The sequence below is a fragment of the Micrasema longulum genome, unplaced genomic scaffold (genome assembly GCF_059751315.1).
Source record: "Micrasema longulum isolate JH-2025_06_02 unplaced genomic scaffold, ASM5975131v1 h1tg000037l, whole genome shotgun sequence".
NCBI classification, from domain to species: domain Eukaryota; kingdom Metazoa; phylum Arthropoda; class Insecta; order Trichoptera; family Brachycentridae; genus Micrasema; species Micrasema longulum.
The window spans coordinates 148,967-175,337 of NW_028277244.1; the positions used below are offsets into that span (position 1 = coordinate 148,967).

General features: G+C 29.8%; 1 long non-coding RNA gene across 2 annotated transcripts in view; it reads right to left on the minus strand.

The window, feature by feature from the left end:
• Positions 1-1,203: 1,203 nt before the first annotated feature.
• LOC148285382 (uncharacterized) overlaps positions 1,204-26,371 on the minus strand; it is a 121,093-nt gene continuing 95,925 nt past the window's right edge. For both annotated transcript variants that reach the window (XR_015822141.1, XR_015822140.1), the window contains one exon: positions 1,204-1,286. This is a non-coding gene — a long non-coding RNA (uncharacterized LOC148285382). The remainder of the gene's footprint in view (positions 1,287-26,371) is intronic.

A 26,371-nucleotide genomic window follows, 5' to 3' on the forward strand; every position in this document is an offset into this window, starting at 1 on the left:
AAAGCCCAGGGCATGTGCTTGTGAAGAAAATAGTAGAAAAGGTATACTAATATTGATACGACTATATACATCGCATTACCGCGAGACGCCCAAATGACCAGTTGAATGGGTAAAACTGCAGATTAATTTATATTCAGTGGGTAAAATCTAAAACATAAGTTTAAAAAAATATATGTATGTATATGTTTAACCTTTTGACCAGGGCCTGTATTACAACTGTGTTTTGGAAATCTGATAAACCATCAGTACTGAGAAAAAGAATAACAAATTGGTTGACAGACATTGGAAGTAAGGAATCTGAGAATTTATTGAGGGTAGTAATCTAATTATTATGCTATCCCATTGAATTATTTATAAATTTATTGTATTTTTGCATGTGCATATATATTATGTATGTATTTATTTATTTATTTATTTGACACTTTATATACATATACAATAAATATACATATAAGAGCGGGCATATTGCCTTATACATATTCAAGTAAGCATTTTTTGGAAACATCTTCAGGTTACTTCAAATTTGTATGAAGGTGTTATTTTAAAAATTAAAACACGTTTTTTTTCAACCAATCTAGTATCTTAGTGTCCCATTCGCGGAAAGCTATTTATGAATGGGACATATAAATACTTCTTTTCAAATAGATTTTGTAGGTACTATATTTTAAATTATGTGAAATTTTTGTAAAGCATATTTGTTACTTGAAGAATGAATAAAGAAAAACCAAGTTTACTTTTTGTGATTTCGTTTAAATAGAAAAGTTAGAAAGATTTAATCAAAAATGTCCCATTCATAGGCATTCTCCATTACCTTAGTCTATAACAGTACATGGAATTGAACATGTTTAAAAAATAAATAAAATATTCACACAGAAACATCAATTTCAATTTATACACTCACTGGACTCCTAATTTTCACTTGACTGGATTTGTACGACCGCGACCAGAGTAAAATCGACCGAATCCATGAATTATTACATTTTTACTTTAATCAACGTCAGAGCACTGAAGCTTTGGTTGGATAGAAGATATTGTTTTTGGCAATAAGCCCTCCAAAGTGCATGTATTTTTGTAAATGAGGTTAATTAAATTAGTAAAAAAAATAGAAGAGTGCATTACTAGCACTCCTAGTTTATTCAAAGCTATGGTTATTCGAAGCTGCTAGTTATTAATTATAATGTGAATAATTTTTTGAATAACTTACCCCTCGAGCCAAAAGCAAAGATGAGTATCAAATAATCCAGAGGTAGCACTTGTTAAGTATTCTTTGTTTCACATCACACTGTCTGGAAAAAAGAAGAAATACATTATGAAAATTAATTCAAGTTAAACGAGTGGTTAAAGCGGATCGCCCAGACCCTACACCCTAATCTATCCGATTGATTTAAATTAATTATATTACTTATCATTTATTTGATGGTAGGCAAACGCACTAATCCGTACATTATGAGGCCGACTAATCTCCACTTGGTTTCCTTTTGCAGAATTTTTACTTAACATCATCCGGTATCCGGCCTAATTTTACTATCCTGACGGATACCGGATAGTAGCTTAATATCCGGCGGGTACCTAATATTCGTTAAACTGCGAAAATTCAATAAAATCAACGCCGCTAAATCGATTATTTGATATCTACCGTGTTTGGGAAAAAGGAAGTAACCCTTATTATATAAAAAATAGATTCATGTATTTGCATAAAAATATTCGTTAGTGTTCAGTAAATACTATAGAAAAAGAATTTAGGCCGTAAATAAAAAAATAAAAATTTACGAAAAAATGAAAAAATTAAGGGGTGAAACTATCCAATAACATTAAAATTATCGATTCAATAAACATATAAACCATATTGATATGCACCTTATTGATGGATAAGTGATCATTAAAAATATTAAAATATTCATAATATTAAAATTCCTAAATTCCATACAAGTCATGGTCAAAATAGCTTTGTATTCAACAAAGGTGTAAAAAATTATAATAATCTTCCTAATGAACTAAAAACTATTAAAAATAATATATCAATAAATAAATTTAAAGTTAATCCAAAGAAATTTTTTGAACTCGTGTGAAAACTACATTAAATTTTAATTAGTCTTCTTCTCTGGTCTCAATCATGGGATTGGCTGGCAGCAATTACTTTCATTCTTCTGCTCCATTCCTCCCTGTCTGGTACGGCTCTTTTAAAGTCAACATATGATGAGCAGCGCACGTCCTCCAATAGGTCCTCCGGGTACTCTCGGCGTGGGCGTCCCCAAGAATTTGTCCCCTTAATTAGTGTGAATGTATTATTGTTTTATGTTTTTTCTTTGTGTATCATTTTTTTTTTCTTTTCATGGACTCGTATTTAAAATTATATAAGCTCTTATTAATAAACAACTAAAACAGTGTAAGTAACTCTACAAGCACAAGAGTTAGTCTCTTTGTTTGGAGTGTTACAGTGATAACATTTACTAGATGTGTTAAAGTAGATAATATGTTTAGAATTTTACAAAAACATGTACTTTTTGTGAAATTTATGAATAAAAAAGAAATAAAAAAAATGTTTAACAATTTTTATTTTATCTAAATTAAATGTTTTTAATTAACTTTGAAAGAAATTCGAGTATCGTGGTGTTTTTACTGTTTTCGATAATTCTGTAAAACTTTTACTTTGTGGGTTACCGCTTTCTAGCTGAACATGATCGACATAATATAAAGAAGGCACATAATATGATCTAAGAAAAACTGTTTATTAGTTAATGATATCCATCTATCTGGCTTAGGGATTCGCTGAATATCCGGTATACAGCAAAACACTTTCTGTTTCGTCACATTTTTTTACTTAAAAGTAACAACTAAATAAATAAAAATAATATTTTAATAATCATATTTCAGTAGGGAATATGGATGTCTAGGCATTAACAGGGAATATTACCCATCAGTGGTTAGTTACGTGGCCACTTTACAAGCTGTGCAACATTCACCATTCTTATCATCATCATCATTCCCTTTCCACACCTAATAGTGCATAGGGCACTGCATTGATAACCAATCTCAGCGTATCTTGATCATTTTATGTTGCATGAAGGTAAGATGATCAGTCATCAGGCACCATTCCAGGGACTATGAATATTGTAGTGTGAAAACACTATTTTTAAATAAATATTTCATATCAACCGTGTCGGGAATTTAACCCGAGACCTCTTGCATGGTAGGCAAAGACGCTGGCCATTACACCACGAGGCCGACATCAACATTCTGCTTCAGTCAAATGGGTGCGAAAAAAATATGAATTTACGTAAAATTAATTTTAATTAAAATGTGTTTTACTGTCTTCTAGAAAAAAATAATCTTTCGAAGATATTTTTTACCGTAAACTATTATTTTTATTTATTTTAAATGCTGTTGTTTACAAAGTATAAATAACATTGTTTTATGTTCATGTCCTGACTTGTTAGGAATAAAATTCCCGTTAAGGCTGAACTTACGAATGAGTCAACAATATTTTGAGTTTGTCCAAATTTTTGTAGACAAGGACTAGATTCGACTCACTGGGGAGCTGTTCATATTAACATATTACAACAGAGATGAAGAACATTCCTAGTAAGTAGGTGAAATAATTCAATAAGATGAATCTCACCAGCATAACTAAAGGTTTCAGCTCTTTAACTTCACAAAGATCAACAGATGAAAGAATTAAGGGAATACAGATGTTCAAATATAGTTGATGTTTGTGAAATTAAAGAGCTGAAAGCTGGGCCACCACCATTTATATATAATATAGATAAATCCAACTGGTCCATGAAAAAGTATGGAAATTGAAAATAAATTTTCAGGCGTTGCCTAGTATGTAAATAGGTGAAATAATTCAATTAGATGAATATCATCCGCATAAATAAAGGTTTCAGCTCTTCAACTTTACAAAGATCAACAGATGAAAGAATTGAAGGAATATAGATGTTCAAATACAGGCAGAATAGTGAATGTTACACAGTTTATAAAGTGGCCACTCAAACCAGCCATTGGACAGGTCATAAGCCCTTTAGATGCCTAGACTTCTATATTACCTTCTCTTAAATGTTCTTCATCTATGTTGTAATATGTTAATTACAAATGAGTCTATAATATTATATTTTTTTTATTTTTGAATCAAATTCTTCATTTATTTATGACAAGAAAACCCAGATTTTAATAACATAGTAAGGTAGGTACTTTAGCAAGTACAAATAACGAATGACGAATGACGACCATCTCCTTGGCGCCACAAATTTAAATATAGAACGCTACGTCACCTCCCGTCCCCGTTTCGGAGAAGTCGATTGCTGGCGCCCTTTATCAAATTCAAAAATCGAATCAACCACAAAAATGGAATATATATATTATGCCGGCCTCGTGGCGTAGTGGTCAGCGCATTTGCCGTTCGATTCCCGGCATAGTTGACATGAGATATTTATTTTTAAAATGAGTTTTTGCACTAGAATGTGTTATTTGAGATTTTTTTTGAGATTGTTTTTTTGCACCACAACAGGCCAGAGGGGCCCAATTACAGTGGTGAATTACATCACAAAACAACCCAAGCTTGAGAAAAATCACATTTAATTTTTGTGTTCTCACCGGGAATCGAACCCGGAACCTTCCATGAGTGAGTCATGCGTCTTGACCACTACACCACGGAGGCCGCCATCTAAGACGTAAGGGGATCATCTTGCCTACATGTAACAAAAACTATCAAGATACGCTGTGATTGGTTCACAAATCCAGTGCCCTATGCACCATTCAGTTTGGAAAATGAATGCTGCTACTGATGATGATTCTTATATACATATTTCTGCCGATATAACGTAGAAGTTTTGGTAAATATCCATACAAAATCGACGTTTCGCTGTCCCGTTTTTGCACCCCTAAACTGAACTAATATGGCAATTTTTTTAAAGAAATGGTTTCATAATTAATTTTTTTATGTTGATATCATTTGCGTTCACCAAAATTTTTTATCGTATTTGTGCACCGTATGTCCAACGGCAGATAAAACTGGGCGCTTTTATAGGTTTTTGGATGGTTCTAGCTCCCGTAAGAAAAGACATGACATGACCAAATCCAACAAACACTTGAAGATGGACATTCGACATGTCAAAAGTCGGAATAATCGCTGCGCGTGCATGAGAGGATGTATGAATGTAGAAGAAGCGAGATCTGTATCCAAAAATAACGATGTGGCGTTCTATCCTCTCTGCCTAACCTTACGGGGAAACGGCGTGATGGTTTGTCGTTGCTGTTGTTTTTGTTGTATAAAAACATATCTAACCGACGTAAAATGGATATTCTATTAAGTACTTTCCTATGTAACCTACATGTTTTTAGGTTTATAGGACTTAACCATTTAATGCCCAATTTTTGGAATTTAAACTAAAAGCATTTATTTTATGTATGTTTTTCGATGCAAATACTGAAAAAAAAAACTTTTCAAAGTTTTTTTTTCAATTTTTTATTTCACCTTTTAGTTTTATTGTTATAATTTTTAATTTTTTTATACTTTTACAATTTTGTATTATTTTAGATAGAATAATGTTTTCTCACTGGGACAATGGGTTTGTGTGGACAATATGCTAAATCAGAGGTTAAAAAATACAAGAATGTAAGAATAACAAATGGGGTTCGAAGCGTCAGTAGGGTCGCAGTGAGTCACTTGTCTTCCTGGAGGGTGTGATTCTTTTAAATGCTGTGACTGCCCAGTTGCATTCCACCGGCAACACTCTGACTAGTCCAACTCGTTAACGCCCACGTCGCAAACCCATGACAATGGAATCACACTCATAACGGTGTGATCACAGCAGAAAACGAGAGGATGAAAGGCGAGTTTCTGGCGCTTCCAAACCAGAACCAACCAGCTAAGGGAACGTAACTCCGACAAAAAATCCACCAGAGAAGACAACGGGTAACTGCTCTGGTTATCTTTTCCCAGGAATCACTATGGCGAGTACATCCAACAAGCAGTTGTCCTGGCCTTGGAGTAGCGCAGGACCGAGATGCTTTTGCTGTAGTGATCGCCAACGTCGGGGTGACCTGATAAGGCACCGGAAGAAGCCAAAAGAGGTAAAACAAGAAATAACGATTCTTATGAACCAAAGAAATCACTCTTTGAACTTTAACCAAATCACACTTTTGACAGAATACTTGCGACTGACTTTTTGTTTCAAATTTTATGGAAAATTTTACCCTGGCGGTGACTTTTCAAAATAAATTATAATGGCTAGTATGTATCATCATCATCATTCCTTTTCCACACCTAATGGTGCATAGGGCACTGCATTGGCACATCAATCGCAGCGTATCTTGATCATTTTTTGTTTCATAAAGATAAGATGATTAGTCTTACGTTTCAGGGACCGGCCCAGGGACTATGAAAACTTTTTTTTAGTGTGAAAAAACCCTTATTAATAAATATTTTATATCAACCATGCCGGGAATCGAACCCGAGACCTCTTGAATGGTAGGCAAACGCGCTGACCATTACACTACAAGGCCGACTAGTATGTTTGCATACAATTTAATAAACTAGTCGCCGAGTGAACATATTTGAAATCTTATAATATAAGAAATTAAACACTGATTTCAGTATACTGAACACTTAATTTTATTTTTACAAATATAAAAACAAAAATTTCATGACAATTGTTTCGCCTTGTTAGGGTATTTTCAAACCAATGTGAAGATTAGATGAATTGAATATCCTTATATAGTTATAGAATTCAAGGTTCTTAAATAAAAAAGTACCATAGCATGAACCATAGCATGTTCATTAATCATAATTGAGGGAAAAACTAATAGTTAAGGGCAAAACTAAGTGTTTAATAGGTAATGGAGAATTTGGGTATTTATATTTGAATTTCAGAAAAATGTACTAAAAAGTAAGTATTTATTGACATACATGTATGTATTGTGAGATAATTAATAAAGTTTTATAGTTTTATATCTTTAGATAATTGTTGTGGAAAAAATATCAATAACATTACAATAGGTTGGTAATCTTTTTAATTATAATATTAATTATAATTATAATACAATTTTTTTTAAGAATTTCTTAACAAAATATGTAAATACAATTGTAAAATAATTCATCTTTTAATTACGCATCATGCAAGCGTGTACATAAAGAGACAAAGTGAAGAATAACAGTATTTAAATATGATTAATAGTGCTGAAGATATTAGGTAAGTTTGTTCATTTTTGTTTTTATATTTGTAAAAATAAAACAAAGTGTTCAGTCGACTCAAATCAGTGTTTGATTTTTTATATTATGAGTTTAAATGTGGAGTTCTACAAAATAAACACCAAACAATCAATATTTGAAATTACTTTTATACACCGATTATCGGTATGTAGCGGATCTACATTGGGCATTGTAGGGTTAACAACACTTTACACCTTTCTCTGTTATCATTATCTTCCATTGTTAGCCGTTCTTTCAGCTTGTTTTATTCGGTAAGTGGATGCTACTTGATCGATACAACATGTCTGATAGAAGTTTTAACAAGCCCGTAATTATTCATCGTCCTCGATGCATTAGTGGAAAAACAATGGGAGTCAATGAGCGAAACTTTCGCCGGATCAGACTGACAGAGGCAAGGCACACGAAACTTGTATTCAAAAGTAATATGTAAGTGTGTACATGTATATTGAAATTTATTTCTAAAAGTTATTTCTAATCTGTTTAGTATAGTCATCATTTGAATTATTTATTTATTTATTTATATATTTTTTTTATTATTTTTTTATTTTATTTTATTTTATTTTATTTTATTTTATTTTATTTTATTTTATTTTATTTTATTATATTTTATTTTATTTTATTTTATTTTATTTTATTTTATTTTATTTTATTTTATTTTATTTTATTTTATTTTATTTTATTTTATTTTATTTTATTTTATTTTATTTTATTTTATTTTATTTTATTTTATTTTATTTTATTTTATTTTATTTTATTTTATTTTATTTTATTTTATTTTATTTTATTTTATTTTATTTTATTTTATTTTATTTTATTTTATTTTATTTTATTTTATTTTATTTTATTTTATTTTATTTTATTTTATTTTATTTTATTTTATTTTATTTTATTTTATTTTATTTTATTTTATTTTATTTTATTTTATTTTATTTTATTTTATTTAATTATATTTTATTTTATTTTATTTTATTTTATTTTATTTTATTTTATTTTATTTTATTTTATTTTATTTTATTGTATTTTATTTTATTTTATTTTATTTTATTTTATTTTATTTTATTTTATTTTATTTTATTTTATTTTATTTTACTTTATTTTATTTTATTTGGGAAATCAACAGTTCTACATACATATTTTTAGTAAACAAACAGATATAGTGTATAAACTCAGAACTAATAACAGATTTCCACATAGTATACAAAGTTAGTAAAGAAAATATATTACATATCAAATAAATACATACAATTTATACATATAAAAATGTTATTTTCAAGTACTCAATAATCAAAGAATTTTCTTATATTTATTTTAAGAACATTAAGTTACTGTAAATTGGGCGGGATAAGGACAAGAATGCTTGAAGAGAGGATAAGGAGGGGAAGGGAGATGTACATATTTATTATTTTAATGTCAACTAAGTTACATAAAGCATTTTTATTGTAGATTTTAAATCTGACAGAGTGATGTTTGTGTAATCTATATTTTTAAATTTTGTATTGTACATTGAAGAAGTCCTACGAAAAAAAGCATTTTTAACATACGATGTTTTACTTATTGGTACATGAAACAGGTGGTACCGTCTAGAAATCCTGGCTGGCACATGGATTGTTATTAAACCAAGCAGCTCTGTACAGTCAACCATTCATGTCATAATTTTGTAAAGCAGTAGTTGGTCCGCACACACTCTGCGGAATTGTAGAGAAATGATTCCATGGAAGGTGGAGGCAGTGAGAGTAGATACATAAGAAATACCGGTTTTGTATTTAAGGTACTTTATAAATTTGTTTTCAGTATTTTCTATTCTACTTATATATATGGCATACTGCGGATTCCATATCTGAGAGGCGTATTCCAAATGGCTTCTGACAAATGTATAATAAAATGAAATTAAGGCCTTTGGATTAATAAAGTGTTTACTCATTCGAATTATGAAACCTAACATGCTCAATGCTTTAGAGGTAATTTTATTGATATGCGATTCAAAAAGTAGTTTTGAGTCTAAAACAATCCCAAGATCTTTAATTTCGTGCTTTCTCATTAGTACATTATTGTTTAGTTTGTAATCAAAATTAAGAATTTTTCTTTTCCTTGTGAATGTAATACAGACACATTTATTTATATTCAAAAACAGTTCATTTTCAATACAATAGTCAGTTAGACATATTAGTATATTTTCATATCATCGGCATAAAGAAGAAATTTTGAATAACGAAAGCAAACATCAATGTCATTTAAATATATAAGAAATAATAGGGGACCGAGTAGACTTCCCTGGGGAACACCAGAGGAGATTTCTGCCCAGTCAGATTTATACCCACCAATTACTACCGATTGACATCGATTACTAATATATGATATCAGCCAGCGCAAAAGATCACCATGTATACCTATAGCCAAAAGTTTGCGTGTTAAGACTGAATGATCAACTTTGTCAAAGGCTTTACTGTAGTCTTTGGAAACCACTTTCCATTATGTTTTTAATATTTATTAAAAAATATATATTTTAAGGAAACAACAAAAAAAAAAAAAACAATATTTGCAACAAAGTAAAATTATAGGCCAATATAATTTATTACTAAATACTATGCCAAAAAAGTATACATGTGTTGGGCTGGGCTACTCCGTATCACTTCACTTGCAAAAAATATGAAAAGAAAAGTTTATCGTTACCTACGGTCATAAAAATGTTATCGCCAACGAGCAACCACGCAATACACGGGGCAACCCTGGGGTTATTAGTTTGCTTTTAAACAGGTTAAAATAAATATAATGTCGATGAAGGTATCCAATAGTTAATAAGGTACAATATTTGAGTTTGTCCAAATGTTCGTAGACAAAATACTGGATTTCACCCCCTCGGGAGTCATTAAGATTAACAAATTACAACAGGGATGGAGAATACCTTAAATAAGGGAATATGGAAGTTCAGGCATTTACAGGGCTTATGACCTGTCATTGGCTGGTTTAAGTAACCAGCAAATGACAGGTATAATAGTATAAACAGGGTGTTCTTTAAACCCTGTCATATCCAAAATCACGATGATCAGCATGGGCAAGAAGACATATTGGCATATTTAAAAAAATATTAAGAACGAAGAAAATTTGTAAAAATAAAATATTAAAAACAACAAATAGTTGCCTACTTCTGCAGGGGAGAAGAGAGGGGGGCGCGGCCGCGTGGTTAACGGTGTGTCAGACTCCCCCCTCCTCGTTTCTCTCATGCAGAAGTTAGCAACCATTTGTTTTTTTTTTAATATATATTTTTTAAATTGTATTTGTTCTAAAAATTTATTTTAATGTGCCAATATGTTTTCTTGCTCATACTGATCATCGTGGTTTCAGATGTGACCGGGTTTAAAGAACACCCTGTATATAACAAATGCAGCTTTAGAACAAATATTTTTGTATGTAGTGAAGCTGCTAGGGATATTTTCTTGCAATTTTTAAGTGTTAAACACTTATATTGTTTTATTTAGATAGCATGTATGTACTTTACTTTTTTGCCAATTCCATATTGAGTTCTATTCTCTCTGCCTACCCCCACTGAGAAAGAAATGGTGGTTTAGTGGTGATTTATTTTATTTTATTTTATTGGGTATACAACACAAATATTGCCAATTTATTTGTGTATAAGTGTAAGCCACTCATGCACACACCAAAAAAATTGTGTACACTTAATACAATAATTTTAATTATGTTAAATATAACAAATGTTAAAAAAAGACATTTAAAAATATGTGTATTATAATAAAGTTAAATATCCGGTTCTCTCAAATTCTATGATTTTTTACCTAAATTTACATACATTGTCACAAAAAATATCAGCCTCGGTAAATCTATTGTTATATTGGTCACATATTCTAGGTATTGTAGATATTATTTTTAAATTGTATTATTTTTTGTATTGTAATTTATGTCTTAAAAATATATTTTGTAATGTCCGTAAACGTGTTAAATATTTTTTTTGTTTTTTTTTATTTCTAGATATATTATATTTAATGTACCAAGACGTTCACCGAGTCACTCGGCATAACAAACATAGAAAAACTTAGTTTGCAAAGGAATTCCAATATTAATCTTAATTTAAAATATAAGTTCACCTTTAACTTTAAGACCTCCCACGACATAAAAGGCTCTCAATTCAATAAATTCAAGGTTCTCATTAATTAATAACAATATCTCCCATTTGTAAAAGCGATCGAAGGAATGGAGGAACAACTATTTGCAGATAAAGATTTGAACTTTAGGAAAGGCCAGAGATTAACAACAATTTGTTATATTATTTTTATATGTAAATACGCTTTTTATTCAATACAATTCACATATCCGTCAGAACCTCAAAGCAATAACGGGCGACCGCTTATTCTAAGGTTTGAACAGTTGTTCCAGTTTATAAAGGTGTTGGATGAGAGACTTCTTCTTCTTCTTCGATAGCGCTACAGCCCAAATCGAGCCTTAGCTTCCTCCAGCTCCGCCTGTCCTCAACAGCTGTTTTTTTTTATTCAATTTGCAACTTGTCGGAGTACAAACTACATAATATCCTCAGATTTCCGTTAAATTAGACATATTATATTGAATTTGAAAGATAAAAAAATTGAATGAATAAAAAATTTAATAGCCATTGAAAGAAAAAAAAACTGTATCAAGAGTTTATGGTGATTTTTTTTTTAAATATCCCAGGATTCTGAGGGAAATAGAAATAAAAATGATGGTACGCGATGTACGTTTGATGCTGATGAGCCAATTATTTTGTTCAGATATTTTGACTATAATTATTTTTAAAACTCAAGCTAAAATCAAAGATTAAATATTTTACTTTGGTCGACTATTTTAGGTTTTCATTAATGTAAAACAATATTATTATTATTTATATGGAAGTTCATTAACATTTTTATCAAAGAAACATATATTAGAATATGTTTTTTTAAAATCTAACGAAATATATTTATTTATGTATATTTATTTCTTTGACTTTTTGTACATAATGTTAATTGTACATTAGCGGTCTTATAGCCAAATGGCAATTTCTTCCAACCAACCAATAAAATAAAAGTTTTATTTTTATAATTCAAGTTACAGAACATATTCAATAGAAAAAATATTAAAAACTAAAGATATATAAAAATAGAAATAAGCGTATTTGTTTATAAATTAACTTAAATCAAAACTATTACTCAATGGGGAAAAGGAAAAAAGAGGAAAAAGGAAAGGAGGAGAGATTAAGGAAGAGAAGATTAAAGATGTTTCTTCAGAGGTGATTTAAACAGAGATAATGTAGTAACATCTTTGATGGTGGATGGGAGATGATTCCACAGTCGAGCTGCATGGACACTATATGAGTTAGAGAAGAAAGAGGAATTGTGGATGGGTATTAAGAGATTACCTTGAGAATTAGAACGAAGAGGTAAACCATGAACTGATAAGCGTTGAAATTTTTCACGCAGGTATATATATACCACTAGTTTTTAAAACACCGAACTTTTAATCGGATCATGGATGCATTAGTAGGCGAATATCGAGTTTTGAAAAAACTCCCAATTTTCAATAATTTATTTTGAGTGCCAATAAGTATAAATGAAAATTATAAACATGCTATTAAATTATATTCAGGCTAAGTGATAAGGTGTATTTTTTTAAAACAATGATTGCTCTCCTAAAAAGTACGTTTTAAGCGAATGACTTGTTTTGAAAAAACGATCCTTAATTATTTAGGTTAGTTTGTTTCATATTAACCAAATGTTTTTATTTAATTATACTCTTCATACAGGAAGGATATGTGTAATTTTTTTATAATGTTCTTGTTTTGTAGCAAAGCAAACTCCTTCCTTTTTACTTATTTTCGTGACCGCGACTCCCAAGCAAGGCTTTGCGACCCAGAGATTAAAAAACACTGGTATGGAGAATGTGTCTTATGTTTTCAGAGTACATTATTTTGGCATCTGTATCACAGAGCAATACTTGAACAAACCTACATGAGTTGACCATGATTACCATAGATGTTTTTAGACAGGTTCGGAAGACCTTGAAAGGTTGATCACAACTGCTGCAGGCGAGATGACAGTCTGATCTCTAAAGTAAATGTTAATCGTGAACGGCAGAAAGAATGCACCGACACCCGTCTCGGTATTTCCATACAACCAATCCAGCCTTACCTAACAAGTCGTGGCAGAACGAAGTATTACCAGACATGCAAACGGTTTCACGTGCCGGTGGCGAATTTCAATGAAATATTTAGGTGTGCGTTTACAAAATAAATTTGTTGGAATTCCTCCAACATTAATAATTTCGACTCGGGTTTTGATGCCGTGGTAGTATTGTAGACTCGCGGATCAAAGATTCGCAGTTCAAATGCCACTCTATGACAACTTGATTCCCATTTTTCCAGCAAAAGTTACTCACAGAAATATCAAGATATGTTTTATTTTATTTATTCTTATTTATTCATATTTTTTTCCATTATAAACTCGAGGGCTTAGGGTCATAAGGGCGAAACTACTAAAAATGCTGTTTTGTGTTAAGTACTAATCTGATATCCAAACAAAATATCCTGTTAGTGACAAAAAGATGAAACTCATCCGATAAGTAGTTACCTAGATAAATTTGTGTTAAACTACAAATGAAGCGTTTTGTTTAAAGTCAGAAGAATAAAACACCTTTTACATCATTTTGTTAATTTACTAATGTAAGCGCAAGTTAGGGTCATATAGACGAAAGCGTAGTTTCATATTTTTGTCTCTAAAGCATTTTATGCTCTATTAACAGTATTTTTTATTTTCTTTATTTGTTACCCTTAAAATACAGTATTATTTTTTGAAAACTGTTTTATCATTTATCTCAAAAGTGTGTTTTTGTAGTTTCGCCCTTATGACCCTTAACCCCCGAACTATGCTTAGTAATAAAAATAATGTGACCTCACTAGGGTTACCCGTGCCGAGGACATTTAATAATATCATCGTCATCATTCATTTTCCGCACCTAATGGTGCATAGGGCACTGCATTGGTAAACCAATCACAGCGTATCTTCATCATATTTTTTTTTACATAAAGGTAGGATGATAAGTCTTACGCTTCAAGTACCAGTCTAGGGTCTATAAAATATTCTAGTGTAAAAACACCCTTTTAAATAAAGAATCTTATAAAGAATCGAACCCGAGACCTCTTGCATGGTAGGCAAACGCGCTGACGATTACACCACGAGGCCGACATTTAGCAATATACTTATTGATATCCCTTATGTTTGTCAATGCTTCTTGTCTTTTTTTAAAAATGTGTTTAATATTGTTTTATTGTAATATTTAAACCCTATCAATTGTAAAAATGGACAATGTCCGTTCGTAAATAAATATATAATACTTATTTTCAAATATTTTACAGTTGAGAATAAACAAAAAAGACTTGATAAACAGAGATAATTAACAAAATGTTCAGAAAGTTTTAAACACTACGTATTTGATTATATTTGATTAATTAAAAAAAAAACAAACAGTAGACAATGATATAGTAACAAAAAAAATACAGACAGACCAGCAAACATCATCTATATAATTTATATTACAAAACGCACAATGAAAGACCTAATAAATTTGTATACCTCGAATTAGATTGTTCTTAAGGTTATATTGCTTAAATGATTCTGCTTTAATAAACACTTTAATAATAATGGAGAACCGAGAATTTTTATTTGTTTTTTTAATTATATTTTAAAATTATTTTTATATTTTTAATTGTTTATAACCTCTGTATATTTAAATCCCTTTTTGGCGTTAAGAAATAAATAAACATGTTTTAAAAAAATCACTCATTTTTTTTCTCAAACGAGATGAGTGCCATAAAGTTAATATGGCTTAAAATATACCACTAAAGTATGAAAAAATTTAAGGTCTCTACAAATTTAATAATATGGCTTGAAAGTAAATAATAAAAACGTAATTTGGCTTAAAAGTTAATAATTAAAACGTCAATATTATTTTTATATTTTAAGGTGGTGGTTACTGATATACAAGCTCCTGACGTCATTGCGATCCGTAAAGATCTATTGTAACAGGTTCCTAAACTTCAATATTGCTAAAAAGTTAATAACTTAATTGTCATTTATATAAATTTGACTTTAATATTACGAAAATAATACTATTTCTCTAAAATATTAAAAAGTTCGAAATGGTTTGAAGGAAATTAATATTTCTAAAAGTTCCACTTACAAGGCGTTTAAATATGTAAATAAACCAGCCAATGACAGATCATAGCCCCTGTAAATGCCTAGACTTCCATATTCCTTTCTCAAAAAATAAAATTTATATATTTTCAGTTTATAAACAGTATAAAATATTAAACTTTATATACAATTCATAAAATAAAAACACTAAACATCTTTCACTAATTATACATGAACACTAATAATCACAAAACAAATATAAAAATGTTAGATAAACCAAAATTTAATTTATAATACAAATGATTAAAGCAATTTATTATAATTTAGATTAATTCAAATAAAATGTCATTCAAAATAAATATAATTTATACATTTTTTATAAAATTTAACTAAAATATTAACAATTTACAAACTGTCTTAAAACAATAATTATAGTAATAAAAGTTTCAAAAATAAGAAGAAGTAACGATAAATAATATCAAATTAATAAGGGTATTATTTTTTATTTAATTAATATAATTATACATTTTTACAGTTTTCAAATTTCAATTTTCATATTTTTACTAAAACTAGAATCCCACCAAGCCACTTTCTGTAGCTTGTTGGTGGAGATTATATTTATACTAACTTATATAATATTTTATACATAAAAAATAAAAAAACAATGAATACTAGATAGAATTAACAGCCTGAAAGATCAGAATATACAAATAATAATATATTTATATACTCGTATTATTTTATTTTAAATACAAGAAAACACATAAAAAATTTAAATATTTACACATAAAGAAATGTAAATGTAAACTTTTGATCGAGTAGCCACTCTCTTATTTGCTCATGTTACATTGTGAGTTAAATTTAAGTTCTTTCGGCAATAAATTAAAAATGCTAGGTACTAAATATTTGAGAGTTCTAATACCAAACTTGTTACAGACTTTTGGTACTACCAAACCATCATTGTACGTAAAGCGTGTATTATGGTTTGAGGGGAAATTTGAATGTATTACTATTAAATTGATCTAAAACAATGCAAAGCCACAGTAATCCTCTAACAGGCAGAGTTTTAATTGTTTTGCACAGGAGAACATTCTCACTTCATTGTTCGTAAATCTCTGCTGGTACAATTCTCTTAACTATAGAGTATTGTAGACCCTGGATCATTTTAATATTAATTTTAGTCGAATGTCCCCGCGATTTTATACCATATCTGATTATTGATTCTACTAAAGAAAAATAAATAAAATTTAAAGTGAATTTAGGCAAAATAAAAGATAACTTACAAAAAGTACTCACAAGAGTCCGCAATCGATCACAAAGTTTAAATATATTACGATCCCATTTAAAATTATGATCTTTAAAAATACCTAAATACTTGTACTCCTCCACAAATTCTATGAGTTCACAATTACATGTGTTAGAGATACCATCATGCAAGCAATTTGTGCAATGAGCAATAATATTAGTCAAAACATATTTTTTGAACAATTCAAAACAAATGCACGAAACAAAATATTGAGGAATGGTTAAAATTGTTTGATCAACAAATTTTTATATTTGTGTGGACTATCACTAAATACATCAATATCAAAATCCTGTTCCACACCATTTTACAACTTCACGATTCTATATAAATAAGAAGGATAAATGTACTCCATATCCCTTTTTCTCAAAAAAAATTTTGTTGAATTTCGGCCTTTTAATATTATTTTACAATATTTTACTATACAATCTAACGTACGAAATAACGCATTACAGTGCGCCATATTATTATAATTTTTATTATTTGATTTATTAATTAAAATTGTTTAAAAAATAAGAATAAACTTACATCTAGATACAAAATTTATAAAAACTTTTCTACCTCTCTAATAGAGTAAAAACTTCATAAATTATTAAAGCTTGGAAGACAACATGTTTATAATAATTAACTATTAATAAATACATAAAAAAGTAATGTTTAAAGAAATTCAAAGGACATTTGTTCATTTCTTTGTTTTTACATACATTGTGACTAAATGGTACAAAAAACACTTTGACGAAATTAGTTTGTTCTAGGAATAGATCAAATATACGAAGGGTTTGGCAAGCAAGGATGATTATTGTTGTCGTGACTTGAGTTGCAATCGGTTCCTTTATGGGCAAATACCCGTTCTAATGAACCCATTTATTGCTGCAAAATACGTTTTAGATATGTTTATTGAATATATTTTGCAAAAATGGAAATAAAATAAAAAGGAAAAAAGCTTTTGCATAAAAAATACATACATCAAATAAAGGGAAAAAACTATTTGAGTTTATTCAAATGCTCGCAGACTGGCTGGATTTCCTCCCTCGGGAGTTATTTATATTTCAATTTATTTCAACAGAGTAAATGCCTAGACTTCCATATTCCCTTCTCAAAAATGTTTTCCCTCTCTGTTGAAATAAATTTAAATACATTTGGACAAACTCAAATATTGTAAATTTAAATATGAATAACCCCCTAAGGAGGAAATCCAGTTAGTCTGCAAGCATTTGGAAAAACTCAAACATTGTTAAATTAACTACCTGGTAAAATAAGAAGTATAAAAATCGAAAAGTTGTTTTTAGGCGTTGCCTAGCAGGTGATTTGGTTTAGCCGGATGAATCTCACCCACGCGATAAAGGTTTCAGCTCTTTTACTTCACAAAAGTCAACAGATGGAAGAGTTGAGGAAATGTGGATGTTCAAAAATGAGCTGAATGGTGAATGTTACACAGCGTGTAAAGTAGCCACTTTAACCAGCCAATGACTGTTCATTAGCCCTGTAAATGCCTAGACTTCCATATTCCCTTCTCAAAAATGTTTTCTCTCTCTGTTGAAATAAATTTAAATGGGAAGAAAATGTACTTAAATGAATGGAATCTCATAATATTTAGTTTTCTATCTTTAACATATTTTCAGATTTCTTACTTCCAATGCCCGTCAACCAAGTCCCAATCCTTGTTTCCAATAATGTTGGATTCTCAGATTTCCAAACACAAGAATGCTTATCGTTTTTCAATACAACGAAGATTCTTGCAGAAGTTTCTAATTTACTATAAGTTTTATATTTATTACCTTGCATTTCAGCATGAAGCTCGCTGGTTATATAGGCCGAATCTATTTGTTTTGAGAAAGTCAAACCGAGGCATGAAACCATTTACGACCAGAATAAGCACATAAACTGACAGGTTGTCTTAATGAAAATTGAATTACAACCAGTTTTATAAATGACGGAGTTGTCTGTTTTCGATCTTTGACCTCTGGCTGCATATAAACCTACTTCATGTAACAAAATGCATTTTATTATCATACATATTGCAAATTAATTTGGAGATTTATTATCTCATCAATATGCAGTATAAAAATGAAATCGTTTTATTCATACAATAACAAAAAGATTAATAGACTTTTTTGATAAATACGCGTATGATAAATAAATACGTGTATGATAAACGTTTTGATAAATTCTGTATCCAGTAGCTCAATCACAAATAACTATCGACGTGAAAACAATTTCTTAACATGGTTGTTTATCGTATTCGTGATCACAATGCAACATCCGTGAACACAAAAAAAGGGGGGTGCAACAGTTGCACTGTATATTAGTTACTACTATGGTGAAGGTGTATAGTGGGATTTGTATGTTAGTGTAATTAGTGTCCTGAAATAAAATTTAAAAAAAAACTTAGTGGTGGTTGATTACAGAAAACTTGCTTACTTTACAAGGCCTCGGATTCTCCACGTCCTGTAGCTCAATCACAAATAACTATCAACGTGAAAATCCCTCCCACTAAGGAAAATCCAGTCCTTAACTCCTCTCTTGAAAATAGTTTTTGTTATTGAGAGCTTAATACGCTCTTCCAAAATATTGAACACTCTCGGTGCAATAGATGAGATAAATGTTTATGTAACACATGATTTAAATACGCTGCATTCGGTTTACTCTTTGCACCACTGGTTATGGTTAAGAGAATGATAATGCCATAACACAATATTTTTTTAAAAATTACATTTGAAGCACTAACTAATAATTCATTACAATAAAATAAATATATAAAACAACTTTATCCCCTATTTTTTTATTTTTGCAACCAACCGGTTTTAAAGTGACACAAGCTTCTTTATTAAGGAAAACTTAACTAACGAATTCCATCCTAATATTTTGAGTTTGTCCAAATTTTTGTACACAAAGACTGGATTTAACTCCCTGGGGAGCTGTTTATATTAACATACTACAACAGAGATGAGTATAATATAAACAGCTCCCCAGGGAGTTAAATCCAGTCCCTGTCTACAAAAAATTGGATAAACTCAAAATATTGTTGATAAATTACCTGGTCCATGAAGAAGTAAAGAAATTGAAAAAATAATATTTTCAGGCGTTGCCTAGTATGTAGGTGAAATAATTCAATTATATGAATCATGATGAATCATCACAGATGAAAGAATTGAAGGAATATAGATGTTCAAATATAGGCAGAATGGTGAATGTTACACAGTATGTAAAGTGGCCACTTAAACCAGCCATTGATAGGTCATAAGCCCTGTAGATGCCTAGACTTCTACATTACCTTTTCTTAAATGTTATTCATCTCTGTTGTAGTATGTTAATTCCATCCTATTTTATTTATACGGTGATAACTAAATATTACATTACTGATACATGTTATTTATTCATTTATTTTACAGAAACAAACAGTCGACAATGATATAACAACATAAAAAAGATACGGTTTAAAGACAGACCAGCGAAGTTTCCAAATAAAAAGTAAAAATATTAAATTGTGGTACAATAAAAGGGTGTGTTTATGTGTATTTGTATGTTAGTAAGAGTAGAGGTGTGTTTGTGTGTATTTGTGTGGGATTGTGTATAAATGATTGTATAGTGATATTGAGTATAATATTAGGTGTGAAATAATTGTACAAAAAAAAGGCAATAGAAATACGAGTACAGAGAGAGAACTTTGACATATTGTCACTGCAACATTTTATTAAGGTCCGATTCTGCCTCTATTAGAATAGGCGGGGATGTATCATTTTTCCGTACATAAATACGGCAATCTTTGATCCAAACGTATTTATGATCTTTCATTTTAGCAAGTTCCCTTGTTTTTTTATGGAGATCTTTATTTCGTTTAGTTAAATGATGGTTAAGATAAACGTTTCCATCACCTCCCAAACCTATGTCACCAGTTGTAAGACCTTTTCTCATACGGATTGCGCTTATAAGATCACTATGGATCGAATAATCAAGTTTTTTTGTCATGTTGTCTTTTTAATAACGATGAGTGTTAATAATTGTGTACATGCTTTTTAAAGCTGAATTAAAGTTTTCAACTTAAATATTCAATCAGTTTTATCCAACTTAATCGTCAATTCATTTTGCTTAAAAGTGACATTGAAATATTCGACCGAATGAAGTAATTTGATATTACAAGTAATGACAATTGAATGAATCGCCAAGGTAGTTAGCATTTAAATTTAAATAATAAGGAAACATAAACAAAACATAAATTATTGGTGCCAAATCATAAAAAAATAACAAAATTTGCAACGTCCAAGCGATGATATCATTTTTATTATTGTAAGATTTTTGGCATTAAAACTGATTGCAAGATTATGTAACTATTGTAAATTTACGTCATTAAGATGTAAAGGTGTCATTAAGTAAAATGAGTAAGGATTCATCATGGATTTAAATAACTGGATAGGCTTTTTAAAGAAGGTCATCAAAATTTTGTTTTTCTTTTCAGTTCCGCGATAACTATATCTCCTTTTTTAACTTTGAGTAACGAGTGAGTAAGTTGGGCGTATTATAGTTCCAAGGATAAAGTTAATAAATTTGACAATATTATTAAAGTATTATTTTAAACCAAACTAATTTTTAGATATAGATTCCAAGTCCATGGAACTTAAGACAGTCGGAGCAAACATTGCCTGTTTTCACACCACTGCAAAAATTTACCCAGCACGATAAAATAATAAATAAGATAATCTCTCCTTTTCTTTTTACTCTTTTTTCCTTTTTCCCATTGAGTAATAGTTTTGAGTTAAGGTAATTTATAAACAATTACGTTTATTTCTATTTTTATATATCTTTAGCTTTTTCATCTTTTTTTTCTATTGAATATGTTCAGTAACTTGAATTGTAAAAATAAAACTTTTATTTTATTGGTTGGTTGGAAAAAATTGCCATTTGGCAATAAGCCCGCAAATATACAAATAACGTTGTGTACAAAAAGTTAAAAAAAAAAAAAAAAATTAAATCGTATTATGATTTTATAATATTATTTTATTTGTTTAATATTGGGAAAATGCGCCAATTAACAATGCACATTCTATTTTCTTTTGCAAATTTATTACCTGCAAGTAGAAATTAAATAAAGAAAAAACGATAAAAGAAGATAATAAAAAAGTATTCACCCAACCAAATTTTACGTGTCCTGTGGATTAGGACGAAACGATACAATACGATTCATCATATTTTGGTCTCATGGAGTTAGGAATACGTTTTTATTTGTTTAATATATGTAGCTGTATGTAAATAAATACGTCTAAAAAAAAGTAACTGTAGGTAAAAAAAGTACTTAGAGGAAAACACTCGTCTAGAATTCTGATTCTTTTTTTATTGATTTACACCTTTTATCAAAAATACAATTTTACGTTCACTTTGCCCAGCTAACAAGGGTACACCAAGCTAGGCAATTACATTCTAATATATGATAATAGTTAACAAATTCATAGAGAACACAGAAGAAGAATGAAAAAAGTCAGTGATTTTCGAAAAAAAAAAACATTGCCAGACTACCAATATAAAACTTTTTTTTTAAATATTATTATTATGTATCGTATATCAGCAACTACACAAAATATTTTCATTACCTTATCAGAGCACGTTTGTCCTAATCAGTGCATGTGCATATTAAAATGCATGTCGTGTTGGTTTTATATTTTCGTGTAACAACCATGATGAAGGTGTGTAGTGGGTTTTGCATGTTGGTTTAATTGACGTCCTGACAATGGGGCGGGTATCTCTCGAATCCGGCAGACAAAAAAAAGTCGGTAAGTGGTTATGTACAAATATTTGATAACATTTTGTATAATGTTTGACCACAAAGTTAACGCTTGAAATATTTATAATACATTATTTTTTACTTTTTAAAGTACCTATATTTATGTGAAATAAAGAGAACCAATCATTTAATAAAAATAAACTTGATGAAAAAATTATGTTCCTCCAGAAAAAAAAAATATCATTATAAATTTAAGTTGTTTCTATTCACTCATATCAAACACACACTCACCGTGTCCATAAACCCACCCTCTCACCCATATACACTCACACACATATTCACATACCTACCATAACCACACTCCACTTTTTTACACGCGCATCCTCACACAAAAAAACTCGCACCCATGCACTTCTATGAATTAATATCTAACTAAACTGGATTTTTATAATTGTATTTATGTGGAAAACTGATTTGGCTTTATTTTATAATGTTGTATATATTTTTTTGCATTGCTATTATTTTTCCGAATAAAATTTTTAAAAATACCTCTTTGTATGTGAAATAGAACCAGAACCTAAGATGAGAGTTTTTGATTGGATGGCTACTCACAAGTAAAAAAAATAAAATCCGAATCGAATAAAACGTCCGCCTTATTAACACGGCAGGGTAAACGTGAAAAATTTCAAAGGTGATTTTGAACTACTTTATTTCTTTGTCCCTGGACTGACACCTAAAGCGTAAGACTGATCACCTTAATTATATGTAACGCCGTTTTTAGTGTATCAATAAAGTGCAGTATTCACCATCAGGTGCAAATAAGGGTATAATGATAATGATGATAAAAGTGAATGATTTAACACCTTTAATAATACTATCCAAGACCTTGTATTTTTAAATCATGAAAATAAACTTAAATAAGAGGTTTGATTATACGGTTTATCAAAAGTTTGTGTGTCATGGAAAATGCATAAATTAAAGATACACTCAATCAAAAATACTTTATGTTATTATTATATTTAAAACATTAATTACATCTTGACAGTTAAAAACAAGATATCTATTTACTCTCTCCCTTCTATTTTAAAAATCAAAAACGTATTTATAAAAATAAATAATATGCGGAACTCTTATATATTGTGTACGTTTTATTATAATTAATTATATTATGATAATCGCACATCTAAATTTAGGCAGTTAGCGTATTAGTCATATTTGCTTTTTGTCAAACATTCAATAATTCTTTATTTACTCTTTGAGAATGCATAATTTTATTGACAAGTAATTAATTTCAATGAATAGTTTATAATATACGTACGTACTACGTGTTATATACAGGGTGTTCTTTAAACCCTGTCACATCCGAAACCACGATGATTAATATGGGCAAGAAGATATATTAGCATATTTAAAACAACATTTAGAACGCAGAATTTTTTTTAAAATAAATTATTTTTTTAAAAAAATGGTTGCTTACTTCTGCAGGGGAGAAGCGAGGGGGCATGGCCATGTGGTTGATGGTGTATCAGACTCCCCCCTCCTCTCTCCCCTCTCTTCGCTTCTTCCTTGCAAATTTTGTAAATTTTATTCGTTCTAAAAATTAATTTTAGTGTGCCAATATGTCTTCTTGGTCATACTGATCATCGTGGTTTCGGATGTGACAGGGTTTAAAGAACACCCTGTATAATATATATTAGGTATGGGAAACTCAATTCTGAACCGGTTCAAGAATACGGTTTGAACGCTTTGCAGGCTTATTTTGTCACAATTTCGTTTCGTAAGTTCGTTCGTTCGTCATACATCCATCTCACTCGAACGCAATCAAAATCATATCTCGCTCTCGTTCTCTTTTATGCTCTACGAATTTATTTGCGAAACAAAATTAGTTACAGAATAAGGCCACAGAGCTGTTGAACTGCAGCTTAACCCTTATACTGCTAAACAACGATATATCGTTGTTGTTAATCCCTATCATAAAGTTCCAACTAGACTGATGCTGACGTCATAATCCCCAAAAGGGTAAATGAATTCGGGAACTGCTTGTTGCACTTAACCGTCAGTGGTATAAAACATTTTCAAAACATACAAATTACTTATTCGACGGGTTATCATTTAGTTTCGTACCTATTTCAGCCCCACGGAAAATTTAACACAAAAAATGTTTTCTTACGCGCGGTTAAAATTTGAGCATTAAATTGTACGGCAAAGTTTCTTGAAATGAATAAAAAATATTTAAATAAAAACGAACTACTTTGAATGACGTCACTTGTTCATATGAATCAACCAATGATAAGAGGATTGTGGAAGATTTCCGGTTTGCTAATCGTCAATGGACCAATTAACAGAACTAACCGAGAAGAAGCGGAAGAGAACTTGCGACGTCACACGCGGGTTAGTGTCAGAAATGCAAAAATTTAAAAGATCGTAGCGCTGATAATACGATACATAAAAATTAAAAAAGCTTTGTCTAATAACAATTTTTTTTTAAACCACTAAACATCCTCATTATAAATTTACTTATGATGTTTAAATTCGCAGTGCTTTTAAGAATAGAGAAACGACTAAACACAGAAAACTTCTAGCTAGTCGGGACCTGAAACAGTGAACTTTTTTACATTGCAAAAACAGTCAAATGAAAAATAAATTAATGTTAATAGTTAGTTTTTTAATCACTTATATAATATTTGAAGAAAATAATTGCATTCGGTGTTTTTCCCGCGATTAAACCCGATCCAATAATTAAGAAAATATTGATGTACTTCCGTAATCAATAACTAATTAAATACTTTACTTTTAATATAATAACTCTTATCTAGTGAGGTCCCTATATCACCGGAAAACCCCATAATTAAGAATATAAACAAATAGCTAAAGAGCCATAAAACATAAAAATAATTCACCATGGAACCTAATGATTGTCAATTAGGACGTTTGAATATTAAAAAAATCATTTGTTCATTTATTATAATGGGTGCCCACAGCAATGGGAAATTCAAATGTTTTAGCTGTTCATTAGGTAGTTATTATTACTCTACTAACAAAACGTAATTATTATTATACAAACTCTATTCTACAAACAAAACGTAAATGAGGTATATCAGCTCGATATTGATCCAAAAATACTTTAGAAAAAGCTTCTTCGATTTCGTGCTCTTCGTAAGAGTCATATTATAAATTATTATCACTATCGCTTAAAAAATGATCGTTATTGTCTAATTCACTTTCGGAATAGGTTTAGCTGCTAAGCCTCCGAGTTTCTCGGTGAGGTACTATTATTTCTTTATCACTTTCACTATCCGTTATCATTTTGAATGATATATTTTGTAAATTCATTCACAATAAAAAGGACGCTTTGCAGAGTAAAATTATTAGTTAGAGTAACAAAGTAAGATTAAAAATATATTCAAATGTAAAATATGTAATATGTAATTTACCTAAGCTGTTTGTAATTTCGGCAACTGTTGTCTATCTCGCTCAATCCATTATGCGTGAACTAGCTATTAGTAAAACGGAATATTTTTCTTAGAAGAGATATCAATTTGTGAGACAGTTGTACAAAAACATTATTTTTTAAAATTATATTATCATCTACCAAGAAATAATATCTTTTCTTAGTACATTTACCGGTTACTTTTAAGTTTCAATCTAAATAACTCCCTACAAACATTTGGACATACTCAAAATATTGTTGATTAAAATAACTTGCATAAAAAAATTAAAGTATTTTTAGGCATTACCTAGGTGAAATAATTTATCCAGGTGAAACTCACCGACATCAATAAAGGTTTCAGCTCTTTTAGTTTGCAAAAGTCAACAGATAGAAGAGTTGAGGTAATGTAAAAATAGTCATGAATGTGGATGTGTAAACGTACCCCTAAAATAGTGAATATTTTGTAAGTGTGTAAAGTGGTCATTTAAACCAGCCAATGACAGATCATAAGTCCTGTAAATGCCTAGACTTCCATATTCCCTTGGCAAAAATGTTTTCC